Source organism: Trichechus manatus, unplaced genomic scaffold (genome assembly GCF_000243295.1).
Source record: "Trichechus manatus latirostris isolate Lorelei unplaced genomic scaffold, TriManLat1.0 scaffold00131, whole genome shotgun sequence".
Classification (NCBI taxonomy): domain Eukaryota; kingdom Metazoa; phylum Chordata; class Mammalia; order Sirenia; family Trichechidae; genus Trichechus; species Trichechus manatus.
In genome coordinates this window covers 4,846,766-4,860,566 of record NW_004444067.1, presented here as the reverse complement: position 1 = coordinate 4,860,566, position 13,801 = coordinate 4,846,766, and the positions used below count along the sequence as shown (strand labels likewise).

The 13,801-nt window shown below is 50.4% G+C and overlaps 1 pseudogene; it reads right to left on the bottom strand.

Moving 5' to 3' along the window:
- The window catches only part of LOC105756724 (vasculin-like protein 1 pseudogene), a 1,733-nt pseudogene extending 667 nt beyond the window's left edge, over nt 1-1,066 (bottom strand).
- Nucleotides 1,067-13,801: the final 12,735 nt, after the last annotated feature.

Sequence of the window (13,801 nt, the reverse complement as noted above, 5' to 3'; positions counted from 1 at the left end):
CGGGGACAGTGAGGCCGTTCTGAAGACAGTTGTCCTCTCCGTTCTCCTTGGGTTTGGCTGTAGGGTCCTTCTGCCAATCCTCCAGCTTGTCTCTGCCCCTGTTCCCGGAGAAGTCTCTGTTCTGGTTATACTTCAGGATCCTCAGGGACGCGCTCCTCTTTTTGGGTCTTCGGCAGGTCAACTTGGTCAGAGGCAAGACTCTGGTCTCCATTGGTGGGGAGGTGCCAGAGGGCCTCTCTTGGGGAGAGCTGAGAACTGTGCCACCAGCCAGTGCCACTGGTTTGGTAACAGAGATGGTGCCGGTCCCAGTGTCCTTGTGTGCCATTCCGTTCGCTTTCCACGGGCTGGGCCTGGAAGGAAGTGCTGTTGGCTTGAGAACTAGGTTCCTATAGACACTTGGGAGCGTGGTGGGTGATTTGTTCTTGTTTGCACGGTGAGTTCCTGGAGAAGTGAACGCAGCAGAGAAGGCAGCAGCAGGACCATCTCTGGAAACTCTTTGGATGACCAGCATGTTGGAGGGTTGCTTGGCACTAGATGGGTTTTTCCACACTCCAGAAAGAGTCCCAGGAGGCCTGCATGGCTGATGCTGTTTGCCAGCTTCTGGATCCAAAGCAGGGAAGTCTTTCTGTCCCAACGGCAGCTTTTCCACCTTGCCTTCTTCCTTGTCTTTCCTCGTCTCTGTGGGTGGTCTTTCTTGAGCGGCAGAGGCTTTCCGGGCATGGAGGCTGCTGTTCCAGTGGGGACGGTTCCCTGTAGCACCCCAGCTAAGCTGGCTCACGCCATCAGGACCCCAGGAGGAGCCATGCCAAGCAGATGGGCTCCCGGTGATTCCAGCGAATGCTCCTCCCTTAGCGAGGTCAGAGCCCAAGGAGCAGTGGAGAAGATGGGAGGGCTGGTGCCGGGAACTTCCCTGGTTAAGGCCGTTATGCTGGTGACCGCGGACTCCGAATCTACCTTCCCCTCGGGGTAGGTGCTGTCCATGTTGTTCAAAGGTAGCTGCAGGTGACGTAGCCGACTGTGGTGCTGAGATATTTAGCCAACGAGGAACAAAGTCACGCTGTGCCATTATGTCCACGGTCTCTTTTTAGCAGGTGAGTGTCTTCAGTAGAGTTCTCTACAGTAGCAAAACCAGCTTCAAGGCAATTGCTCAGGACCCTGTGGAGGCTGGCAAGTCTCAACTTCCATGGATCAGACGTCAGGCTGGAGGCTTCTCCTGACTCAGGTAGTTGCAGAGGCTGACTCCAAAATCGGCAGGTTAGATGGCAGGCTGTTGGCTCACGACCCAGAACTGGAGGTAGATGATGGCCAGTTGGATGCAGGACCCAGAGCGAGGGACCAACCAAGAGAGACAGAGAGAGGAGCCTTGCTGGAACATCCATTTATATACAGGAGGCAGGCCACACCCCCAAGGAAACTCTCTTTTCAACTGATTGGCTGCTCATAGCAGATCTCATCATGGTGGTGATGCCATCATAGCAGATCTCATCATGGTGGTGATTGCATTATATCAGATCTCATCACAAAGGTGATTGCAGCATACTAGATCTCATCACGGAGGTGATCACAGTACATCAGATTTTACCGTGGAGATGATCACATTATATCAGATCTCATCATGGAGGTGATTATATTATGGAAGAGCAATCAGCCCAAAATCTGCCAAGCCACTGAGGATCACAGCCTAGCCAGGCTGACTTATAACATTAAGAGTCACACACACCTGGTGCACTATTTGAATGCATAGTCTGGTATTGTTTTCTGAAATGGACCCAAACTCAGCTGTGAGGGAGACCCCCAATGTGCAGGAGCTTGTGGGGAGTGGATGCTATCAGCTGGGCCGTGTCACTCAGTGATGCTCTGGTGAAGGTTCAGGCTGCAGGCCATCTTCCCTCCAGCCCGGTCTGAGCATCTCAGAAGGCAGGCTCCTTCTGAAAGCACAGGGTGTACTTCCTTTCGCTCCAGCAGATTTTAGAAAACGCTTCTCAATGCCATCCAGAGCCTCATGGAACACCACTTAAGCACAGCTACTACCTGGAAGATTTTTGCATTGCTAAAATGTCTCTCCTCTCCTACTTTTTCTGCTTTACCTCCACCCCATTTTCCATCATGAATCAGAGAACTGTTCTGATTAATTGAAAAGAATCAGTAAAATAAGTTGTTGTTGTTAGGTGACCTTGGGTCTGTTCTGACTCATAGCTACCTGATGTAAAACAGAACAAAACACTGCCTATCCTGCACCATCCTCACAATTGTTGCTATTAGAGCCCACTGTTGCAGCCACTGTGTCAATCCATCTCATTGAGGGTCTTCCTCTTTTTCACTGACCCTTTACCTTACCAAGCATGATGTCCTTCTCCAGGACTGGTCCCTCCTGATAACATGTCCGAAGTATGTGAGACAAAGCTCACCTATTGGCTTCTAAGGAGCATTCTGGCTGTACTGCTTCCAAGACAGACTCGTTTGTTCTTCTGGCAGTCCAGAGTATATTCAGTATTCTTTGCCAACACCATAATTCAAAGGTGTCAGTTTTTCTTAGTCTTCTTTATTCATTGTTCAGCTTTCACATGCATATGAGGCGACTGAAAACACCATGGCTTGGGTCAGGCGCACCTTAGTCTTCACGCTGACGTCTTTGCTTTTCAACACTTTAACGAGCTCTTTTGCAGCAGATTGGCCCAATGCAATGAGTCGTCTGGTTTCTTGACTGTTGCTTCCAGGGGCATTGACTGTAGATCCAAGTAAAATCAAATCCTTGACAACTTCAATCTCTTCTTCACTGATCATGACGTGGCTTATTGGTCCAGTTGTGAGGATTTTTGTTTTCTTTATGTTGAGGTGTAACCCATACTGAAGGCTGTGGTCTTTGATCTTCATCAGTAAGTGCTTCAAGTCCTCTTCAGTTTCAGCAAGGAAGGTTGTGTCATCTGCATATTGCAGGTTGTTAATAAGTCTTCCTCCAAGCCTGATGCCCCATTCTTCTTCATACAGTCCAGCTCCTTGGATTATTTGCTCAGCATACAGACTGAATAAGTATGGTGAAAGGATACAGCTGTGAAAGACAGATTTCCTGATTTTAAACCACACAGAATCCCCTTGTTTTGTTCAAACGACTGCCTCTTGATCTATGTTCAGATTCTGCATGAGCACAGTTAAGTGTTCTCGAATTTCCATTCTTCGAAATGTTATCCATAATTTGTTATGACCCACACAGTTGAATGTCTTTGCACAGTTAATAAAACATAAGTAAACATCTTTTTGATATTCTCAGCTTTCAGCTAAGATTCATCTGACTCCAACAATGATAACTCTAGTTCCACCACCTCTTCAGAATCTGGCTTGAATCTCTGGAATTTCCCTATCGATGTACTGGTGAAACCATTTTTGAATCGTATTTAGCAAAATTTTACTTAGATGTGATATTAATGATATTGTTTGGTACTTCTGCATTCCACTGGATTACCTCTCTTTGGAATGGGCACAAATATGGATCTCTTCCAGTCATTTGGCCAGCTAGCTGTCTTCCACATTTCTTGGTATACAGGAATGATTGAATGTCGACCAATTCTTTTTCGGTACAGTTACTGTGTATTTCTTTCATCTTCTTCTGATGCTTCCTGCGTTGTTCAGTATTTTGCCCATCCCATTGCAGTCCAGTCAATTCTGACTCACAGTAACCCTACAGGGCAGAGTATCACTGCCCCATAGGATTTCCAAGGCTGTAATCTTTCTGGAAGCAGATTCTCACATCTTTCTCCCACAGAGTGGGTGGTAGGTTTGAACTGCCAACCTTTGGGTTAGCAGCTGAGTGCATTAACCACAGGGCCACCAGGACTCCTTTCGCTTGTCTTCATCTTCTCTATATTTTCTTTATCTGAGCTCCATTTTGAAGTTGGTAGGGAAGTCGTTCCAGACAGATAGAGAAGCTCATGAAAAAACACACAGAAGAAATCCACAACACTAAGGGAGCAACGAACTACACGGAGAGGGTGGAATTCAGGAATCACGTGGGGACCCAACAGGTGAGGCTGGTCATGGAGATAGAGGCACCCCCAGCCAGCGCATGGCTGGTGGGTTCAAACTGCCAGCCTTCTGGTGAGCAGTTGAGTGCTTGACCACTGGGCGCACCGGGGTTCCTATTTTGCCCATAGAATCCTTCAGTATTGCAACTCGAGTCTTGAATGCTTTCTTAATTCTTTCAGCTTGAAAAATGTCAAGAGTATTCTTCCCTTTTGGTTTTCTATCTACAGCTCTTTGCATATTTAGGCTTTCCAACTCTAGGTCTTTGCATATTTCATTATAATACTTTAGTTTGTCTTCTTGAGCTGCCATTTGAAATCTTCTGTTCACCTCCTGCACTTCATCATTTCTTCTGCTCACTTTAGCGCCCCTAAATTCAAGAGCAAGTTTGAGAGTCTCTTCTGACATCCATTTTGGTCTTTTCTTTCTTTCCTGTCTTTTTAATGACTTTTGCTTTTTCATGTATGATGTCCTTGATGTCACCCCACAACTCATCTGGTCTTCAGTCATTAGTGTTCAGTGCTTCAAATCTATTCTTGAGATGGTCTCCAAAGGCAGGTGGCATATACTCAAGGTCATATTTTGGCTCTGGTGGACTTGTTTTAATTTTCTTCAGCTGTGCGGTTAGGTATTCATATTTGTCCTATTTTTAAAAATCTAAACATACAAGAATTCTTATTTAAAAAAAAAAATCAGACAGGAACTTGATATACTTTTCCCCGCAGGGAACAGCAGCTTCCAAGGCAAACTTCTTGGTAAAGGCTCCCAATGCCTCTTCTATTTCTTTGGTCTTCACTATTTATGGATTCAGAGCAAATTAAAACAAGTCTAAGGACAGGGGTAAGAGGTAGTCAAAAAGGAAGACAATTCCAAATGTGGTTTTCTTCTTTTCCGTTTTCTGTGGTGTGAGAGTTCCAAAATTGAGGTGCCTGACTCATATTGGAATGATTGGCCCAGGTCTGAGCCCTGACTCCATCTTGGCTTTTGCGTATTTCCCTTGTAACTGTCAAACCCTTAGAGGGACTTAAGTACTTAATACAGGGTTTCCCCTGCAACCATCTAACAAAGGAAACCAAAGACATGGAAAGAATGTTCGTAAGGGGAGGGGTCTTGACACAAGACCCTTATCAGGAATCCCCTCAGCAGCCCTCAGGAAATGTTGTAAGATAACTACCTTGTGATCACCCTGTGAACCCCCCTTAGTCATATACTTAAACTAACCAACCCAAGAATATGCAACCGAGATTGTACCCCACAAAGCCTAAAACCCCGTACAGAGAAAGTCTTGCCAACTCCTGAACAAGCAGGTCATTCTCAAGATGTGGTCCTCGTGCCGAGGGCCTCTCGACGCTTTGTTCAGGTCCTTCCTTCTCTTTTGTAGTCTTTGGTGTCGTCGTCCTTGTAGATGCTAACCTCTGCTGTTGTCTTGGCAGCTCTTCCCCAGTTGTTACCTACTCTATTTGGTTGAATTCTTGTTTGCCAACAGCTTCTCCATGTTTCAAGCTGATTTCCAAAATCTTTTCACTTGTCTCGATTACAGCCTGCATTCTTGACTGGACTGGCCATAGATTCCCCTGGCATTTGAGGGACCGGGGAGATGTGGGCCGTTGAGAAGGACAGAAGCATTGCCCTAACACAGAAGGACAGAGACTAGTGTTAAGTCAGAGACGTATTTGAGTTGGGACTTACTTTTTTTTTAATTGTGGTAAAACTATATATAACAAAACATTTGCCATTTCTACATATTTTACACACACGATTCAGTGACATTATGTTCATCATATTGTGCAATCACCAGTATCCATTTTAAATGTTTTCCATCATGATTGGGACTAATTTTATAAGTGGTTAATCATTGACAACCTGCATATTTCAGCGTGTGTGAGCGATTGGTTTCCTGCACACGTTTGTAGCTGTAGGCAGATGAGTATGACACTCTGGGACAGTACGTCCCCACAGCTGACCTGTCTGCACTGAGGCGTAGTCAGGGACCAAAACCTGTTGCTATTGAGACAATCCCGACTCATAGTGACCCCACAGGACAGAGTAGGACTGCCGTGTGGGGTTTCCAAGGAGCAGATGGAGAGTCTGAACTGCCAACCTTTTGGTTAACAGGCAAGCTATTAACCACTGCGCCACCAGGGCTCCTGACCATAGTCGATGACATGGCAAGATTGACTGCTCCAAAAGGAAAAGTATATGAATAGGAAAATCAACGACCAAGTCTTCCTGCTTCTGTAGGGGGTTGGGGAGCCATGCCCAACAGAGAGGATGCTTTGAGATGGCTGGGGGGTACCACAGCTCATGTGGCAGAGTCTACAAAAATCAAAGGTCCAACTCAAAATTCTCACCCGGGAAAGGGAGCCCAGCTGTTGGCACCCACAAGGCTGAGGTCCAAATTGCCTCAATGAGCATACAATAAACCAGCGTCTCTCTTGCTGCCTCTGGACTTGCTGTGTGGTCTTGTTCAGCCTCTTGCCCTCTCTGAGCTTTGTTTTCCTCATCTGTCAAATGGGCACAGTACCACCTCTGTCTAGGTTTGCTGTGGCAGTTAGGCTGGGAGGAGCCGCCCCCATCCCTAGCTCAGTGCCTGGCACGAAGGGGCCACTTGGTAACCGTAATCCCAGGACGTGAGCCCAGGGGCTGGGTCTGTGAGTATCAATGTCCTGCTTCACCAAGACCATGCTTGAGCTGTAAGAGAAAGAGTGTCCAAATGCAAGTAATTCGGCAGCTAATTTAGCATGCCTAGAAGCCCGAATGAGGAGCCGTTTAATTAAACTTACCATGCTGAAGGCAGCATCATGAGCGCCTGGGGTGTGGGGAGGGCCCCCGTAGATCAGGGTCTGCAGTGCCTGAGGCTGAGACCCAGAGTGGGGGGCTAGGGGCACTTGGGGGTCCCCTGCACTGAGCTTCAGGGGTGAGAAAGGAAAGAAAGCAAGTCTTCGTTTAGCCTTGCCTGCCAGGCAGTGGTGAGGAATGTATGGCAGGCTGATATGTCGAGATACCAATCCATGCACTGGTTTTCCTTCTGGGGTCTTCCTTCTTGCCCTCCCACTGGAGCAGGAAGCCAGCTCTGAGCAGGTCCTTGGAGCCGGGAGGTGCAGGCTGGCAAAGCAGGCAGCAGCTGGTGCTCAGGGCTTCACGTCCCCTGAACTCAGCGGGGAGAGGCTCTGGTGCTGACAAAGCGTCTTGGCCAAAAATGGAGGGGGGGTGTTAGGCAAGGTTCCCCTGAACCCACCCCTTGAAAGCAGAGGGTAAGATTCCTCTCTCAGGAGGTACGCACAGAGCAGGAGAAAGGTCTTTGGGGTCTGGCAGAGAGGAAGTACCCTGCTTGCACAGCACACGGTGGAAAGGCGGGAGGTGTCCCCTGTGGCAGCAGAAAAGATCCCCGTGTGCGGGAGGGATGGGAAAGGCAGGCGCGAGACAAACGCATTGACCAGGTATGGAGGAAATAAAGAGTTGCAATACTGTAGCCCGTTGTTGCCACTCAGGACCCATTCTCTTCCTCCTTAGTCACTGAACCACAATTTTGTGTGTGTGTGTGAAGGCTCCCAGCTGAGACTATAAACTTCCCAGCCCTGCCTCCGCCCCTGCAGTGATGTGTGATATGTGACTGAGTTCTAGCCCCAAACCAAAACCTGTGGCTGCTGAGTGGATTCCGACTCATAGTGACCCTGTAGGACACAGCAGAACTGCCCCGCAAGGTAGATTTGAACTCCGAACTTTGGGGTCGCAGCAGAGCTCTTAACCACCGCGCCACCAGAATTCCAGCACAGTAGTTCCCAGACCAGCGGCATGAAAATCGCCTGGGAACTCGTTAGAGAAGCACGTTTCCCCCCACACCTACCCCATCAGAAACTCTGGGGGTGAGGCCCAGCAGAATCAATCACCAGCCCTCCAGGTGATTCTGATGCTGCTGAAAAGTTGTAGAACTACTGCCCTGGCCCAACTGTCAGCTGAGCTGTTATGTGGCACTTCAGGAGAGCTGCCTGATGGGAGCTGACTCAGTGAGCGAGGGCATTCCCTTGTCCTTTCTCCCTTCCTGCTGCCTGAAATGTGAATACGATGGTGGGAACATGGCAGCCGTCTTAGACCATGAGGCGCACTTCGAAATGAAAGCACAGCCACTAAAAATGGTAGGGTAGAAAGATAGGGGACGCCTAAATTGCTGATGACCCAGGAGTGCTCATGAACTTATTTATGTAATAGTTACGAAATAGACTTGCTTTTTGTTCTACCTATTGGCCGTGAGGGTTTTCTGTTACATGCAGCCAAACCTAAGGCTAACACACAGATACTTCCGTGTTCTTCCGTGTTCACTCGAGACGGTGGACTAAGACTGCTACTTGCTGCTCCTGCAGGGACCATTTCCAGTTGTGTAACCACGAGAAGGCAAGCAGTGGTGGCTCAATGGTAGGATGCTCACTTTCCAGGTGTGAGACCCAGGTTCAATTCCTGGCCAGTGTACCTCGTGTGCAGCCACCACCCATCTGTCAGTGGAGGCTTGCGTGTTGCTATGACGCTGAACAGGTTTCAGCAGAGCTTCCAGACTAAGACAGACTAGGAAGAAAGGCCTGGCGATCTACTTCCACAAATCAGCCAGTGAAAACCCTACGGATCACAACGGTTTGCTCTGCAACCGATTATGGGAATGGCGCAGGACTGGGGGCTTTCTGTTCCACTGTGCAAGGGGTAGCCATGAGTCAGGCTGGCTGGACAGCAGCCAGCAACAGCAACCACAGCCCCCACAGGAAGGTGACTGCGTGGCCAGGCTGCTGAGTCGGGAGGCAGGTAACTGCCCCAGTTGGATGGCGGCTTGCATTTTGGGAACAGTTCTCTCCTGGTGAGGTGGGGGCGGGGAGGGTGTCTCTGTCGAGTAAGGCTGAGGACGGAGCTGTTCCGGGAGGGACGGCTGGTGCAGAGACTGAGAACTCAGGCTGATTTACAGCCGCAGAAAAATCACTCCACACGGCGCTTCATTTTGCCAGTTCCAGGCCTCCTAGTTAAGATGATCCATGGGCTGTGCAGCCAGTGTGTGCTGATTAGGGAGGGTGCTTGAGGAGACGGTTCTGGATCTGGCAGAGGCGGCCTGGGGCAGCGCCATCTGATTGGCAAGCTGACTCTGTTAGGCACGACCAGCTATTTCTGTAACCCTGTGACTAGGAACACACCCCGCACACACCACCATTGTCGGGAGGCCCCTCGAAATTCCACCGCTAGTATGATTCCTCCCTCTAACAAGCCATAGCGTGCAGCCACCCAGCTCTGTCACCTGGCGCATTTAATGATGTTTCTCGCAGGGAGAGGGCAGACAGAACCGGATCCGGACGGCCCCGAAGGGCAGCCTGCTCACCGGGCCGGCCCGGACCTGCTCTCTGACCACACTCCAGATGAACCCATCCCCGAGGCCAGTCTGATTTTTGGTGGGTTCATCTAAAAAAGGCCCAAGGAAATGCCACTGGGGAAACGCACAGCTGATGGGGGGCTAATGTTCCGTCATCCTTTGTCATCACTTCCTCTTTGCGGTCGCTTTGGATTCCAGGGCGCAGCGAAGACCGGGAGGAGGGCCGGGAGAGGAGCAAGTCTGCAGTCGCAAGGCCTTCTCTTCCTAACGTTTGCGGGGAGCACAGAGTAAACGTCTTCTCCCTCAGTAAGTGCGCAGACCCGATCATCTTGTTAAGGAGCACTGGTGGCGCCACGGTTAGGCACTCGGCTGCTAACCGGCGGTTTGAACCCACCCAGCAGGAGAAAGACCTGGTGATCTGCTCCCGTGAAGATTACAGCCAAGAACACTCTGTGGGGCAGTTCTATTCTGTCACACGGGGTCGCTATGAGTCAGGATAGACTCGACAGCACCCAACAACCACCACCGCCCTCTTGTTATACTTTCTGCTCAGTCACCTCCTCGTATCGTAGCATTGCTGTTCCTCCTAGAAATCTTGGCAAGGCAGAACGTCGTACCAGTTAAGTGCGTTTGTGAAAACAGCTTTCTGTTTTCAGTCCAGCATTCTGGAGCAAAATAATCCAAAAACCAAACCAGCTGTCATGGAGTCAGTTCTGACTCATGGAGACACCCTGGGTGTCAGAGCAGAACTGTGCTCCATGGGGCTTTCAGTGGCTGATACTTTGGAAGTAGATCACCAGGACTTTCTCCCGAGGTACCTCTGGGTGGACTCGAGCCACCAACCTTTTGATTAGCAGCCGAGCGTGTTAACCATTTGTACTACCCAGGGACTCCTGTTGGAGCTGAGTGACAGTCGCTTACCAACTGGTCAGGAAGCCATAAATAATCAGACCGGCTCATCCTTCCTGAGCATCTGCTCTGTGACAGGCGGTGAGCAGTGCTGTCCTGGGTCCACGACAATGATAGTCAGAGCACTTCATGTGGATGCTCTTCACCCTCTGCAGAGAACTTTCACATGGGCGCTCACCCCATTTGGTCTTCAACATGGCAGGATCAAAAGGGTCGGTGTTACCACATGGGGGAAACCGAGGCCCGGAGGACTCAGACAGGGACCCTCTAGTCTCCTGACACTCGACACCTGCGCCCTGAGCTCCCTCCTTTATGGAAACAGCCCCTCTGAGTCGACCCTGAATCTATCCAATCTGCACTGTCCTTCCAGTAAAAATACCAACCCCAACACAGCCACCCCACAGCCCAAGAGGATTTGGGGCCCTTTCTAAGTGCCGGTGCTGTTCCAGGGGGTTCTGCGTGCACTGACTGACTTACTCCACCAACAACCCTGAGGCAGGCGCTGTAACTGCCCCTTCACGGGGCTGGGACAGAGTCTCGGAGAGTTTCAGTCACTCACCCAAGAATCTACGGCGCTAAGTGTGGCGGTGGGGGGGGAGGCAGGGCAGGGGTGCAGGCAAGCTCTGAGACACCACACTGTCCGCGAGAAGTATCCCTCGTGGTACTGCCGCTGGACTTTGAAAAGCAAATGCATATGTTAACCATCTCAGGAAAGCGCCTTAAAAAAAAAAAAGCTTCACTGAGATACGATTCACAGACAACGCAATTCCGCGTCAAGTGTACTACCCAGTGGTTTTTAGTATGTTCACAGAGCTGTGCGACCATCACCACAATCCGATTTCAGAACATTTTCATCACCCCCAGAAGAAACCTCGTAGCCGTCAGCCAGCACTCCCCAGCGGCTGGTCTCTCCCAGAGCCTCAGGTCTTCACGGCTCCTCCATGCAGTAGCGTGTATCAGTACTGCCTTCCTTTTTACGGCTGAACGTGTTCCACTGTGTGGGTAGACCACACATTGTTTCCCCATTCATCCACTGACGGACATGCGGGTTGTCTCTGCTTTCTGCCTATGGTGCTGCTGTACACATTGGTGTACAGGTTTTTCTGTGCGTGTGTTCTCATTTCTTTTGGACATACTCCTAGGAGAGGAATTGCAAAAGCTTCTTTTTCAAACCAAGTAATCACATAGATGGAGTCCCTGGTGGTGCAAATGGTTAAGCGCCTGGCTACTAACTAAAAGGTTGGAGGTTGGAGCCCACCCAGAGGTGCCTCAGAAGAAAGGGCTGGCAATCTACTTCCAAAAAATCAGCCTTTGAAAACTGTGGAGCACAGTTCTGCTCTGACACACAGGGGGTCACCACGAGTCGGGGTCAACTTACGGCAACTGGCTTAATTGTGCAGTTGCTTCTCTAAGGCGAATTATCTAACGCCTTCATGCTGATAAAGTCAGAATAATCCTGTGGGTTTATGAATACCTTTTCCCGCATGTGGCCCAAGCACTTTGCTAAATACTATGGAGCTCACCCTCCCGGTAACCCCGGGAGACAGCAGCGGGAGGGTGTGCTCTTGTGCCCATTTCAAAGAACGACTGAGGCACTGGGACAGGATTGGCCCCAGGCCAGAGGCTGAGGAGAGGGTGATGCTGACCGCAGTCGGGTGTCCTACCCAGGTCCACTGATCCCTGGAGCGACCTCAGCCCCAGGTGTGGGGCCCTGGCTCCCCCCGCTCCTGTGAACGCTGCGTCTCCTGACACTGAGGACCTGGTGTCCCGAGCCCCAGCGCTCCTGGACGTGTCTCCTCAGCTACAGCCCGTTCACTGGCTGCTGTTGGAGCCGCGTCTTAGCGAGTGACCTCATCGCCGCCCCATAAGCACAGGAGCTCTTTGTTGGGCCTCCAGTCTCCAGGGTTGTGAGCAGGGATCAGCGAACGCCGGGAGGCTGCCCTGCTCCACTGCCCAGTTCAGGGACAGGGCGGGACCCGTCTGCGGTCTGCGCCGCCCACTCCTGGCAGGGACCCCGCCGACAGCCAGGAAGAAAGCCCTGTGATGTGCAGGAGAAGGACACAGAGAGGACCTGTCTCTGTGCAATGTGTGGCTGCACACACATCGCAAGACAGTCCGCTCTCCACACCGCAGACAAGAGCGAGACCCCCCCCGCACCTCTGTTTCCCCCTTGCCTGGTTGCCCTCCCACTCAGGGGACCTCCCGAGCCCCCTTTGATTCCCTCCCTTACTCTTCTCCCCCTCAGTCGGGCATTCCAGCCCCCCCGGCTGCTCTGTTGTGCTCCAACATGCCGGAGTCTTTCCAGATGCTGATCCTTTGGCCTGGAATGCCTTTCCTCCTGATACCCCTAGGACTCCTTCCTCACCTCCTTGAGTCTTTGTTCAAACGCCACCTCCCCAGTGTGGCCTCCCCTGACCAAGCCATTTAAAATTGCAAGGTCCACTCCCCAGCACTGCCCACCCCTGGGTCCTGCTTTCTTGCTCTCCACAGCCCTGGTCAACGGCTGGTCATTTTATTTCAGTTCCGGGGCAACGCTGTCTCCCTCCACTGGGCAAACCTACTGCAAGAGACCTCTTTAAAGTTCTAAAGAGTGAAGACGTCACTTTGATGACTATGGTGTGCCTGACCCAAGCCATGGTGCTTTCAATCACCTCATATGCATGCGAAAGCTGGACAATGAATAAGGAAGATGCATTTAAACTGTGGTGTTGATGAAGAATATTGACTATGCCGTTGACTTCCAGAAGAATGAACAAATCAGCCTTAGAAGAAATACAACCAGAATGCTCCTTGTAAGTGAGGATGGCCTGAGACTTCGGCTTGCTTACTTTGGACATGTCATTAGGAAAGACCAATGGGTGGAAAAGGACATCACATTTGGTACAATAGAGGGTCAGTGAAAATGAGGGAAACCCTCAGCGAGATGGATGCGCACAGTAGCCCCAACAATGGGTTCAGACATAGCCGTGATCATGAAGATGGCGCAGAACTGGGCAACGTCTCCTGTCGTCCGTAAGGTCACTGTGAGTCAGCTGACTTCATAGCAACTAACAACAATAAACCTTTTTAATGAGACTCTTACAAGGGCCTTCATGGGTCTCCTTGGGGCATCTGGAGGGTCAGAATACAGGATGTAGATGACTTCCTGAAAATGCCCTGCCGGGGTCCTGCCACATGGCTTTTACTTTGCAGAGGACAGTGCTAGCCACATTAGTCACATGGAGTTAAAACAAGCCTCATTCCTCCTCCCTATTGCAGCTCCGAGTTTTGCCAGCAGTTACCGCCAGAGAAACACAGACTCTGGTAGTAAACCATTTAACAGATCAATCCTGAGTAGCTGCAGCTTGTCTCAAATGGTCCCGAGCAAAGCTCCCCCCACTTCCCTGAGGACATACGTTAACAGCTCCGCAAGCTGGACTCACAGCAACAGCCCAATCATTCACGGCTCTGTCACTACAGGGAAACCCAAATCCCACCTCATTTACCTCCAATTCATCCTCTGTGCAAACTGGGGTGCAGGAGGCAAACTTT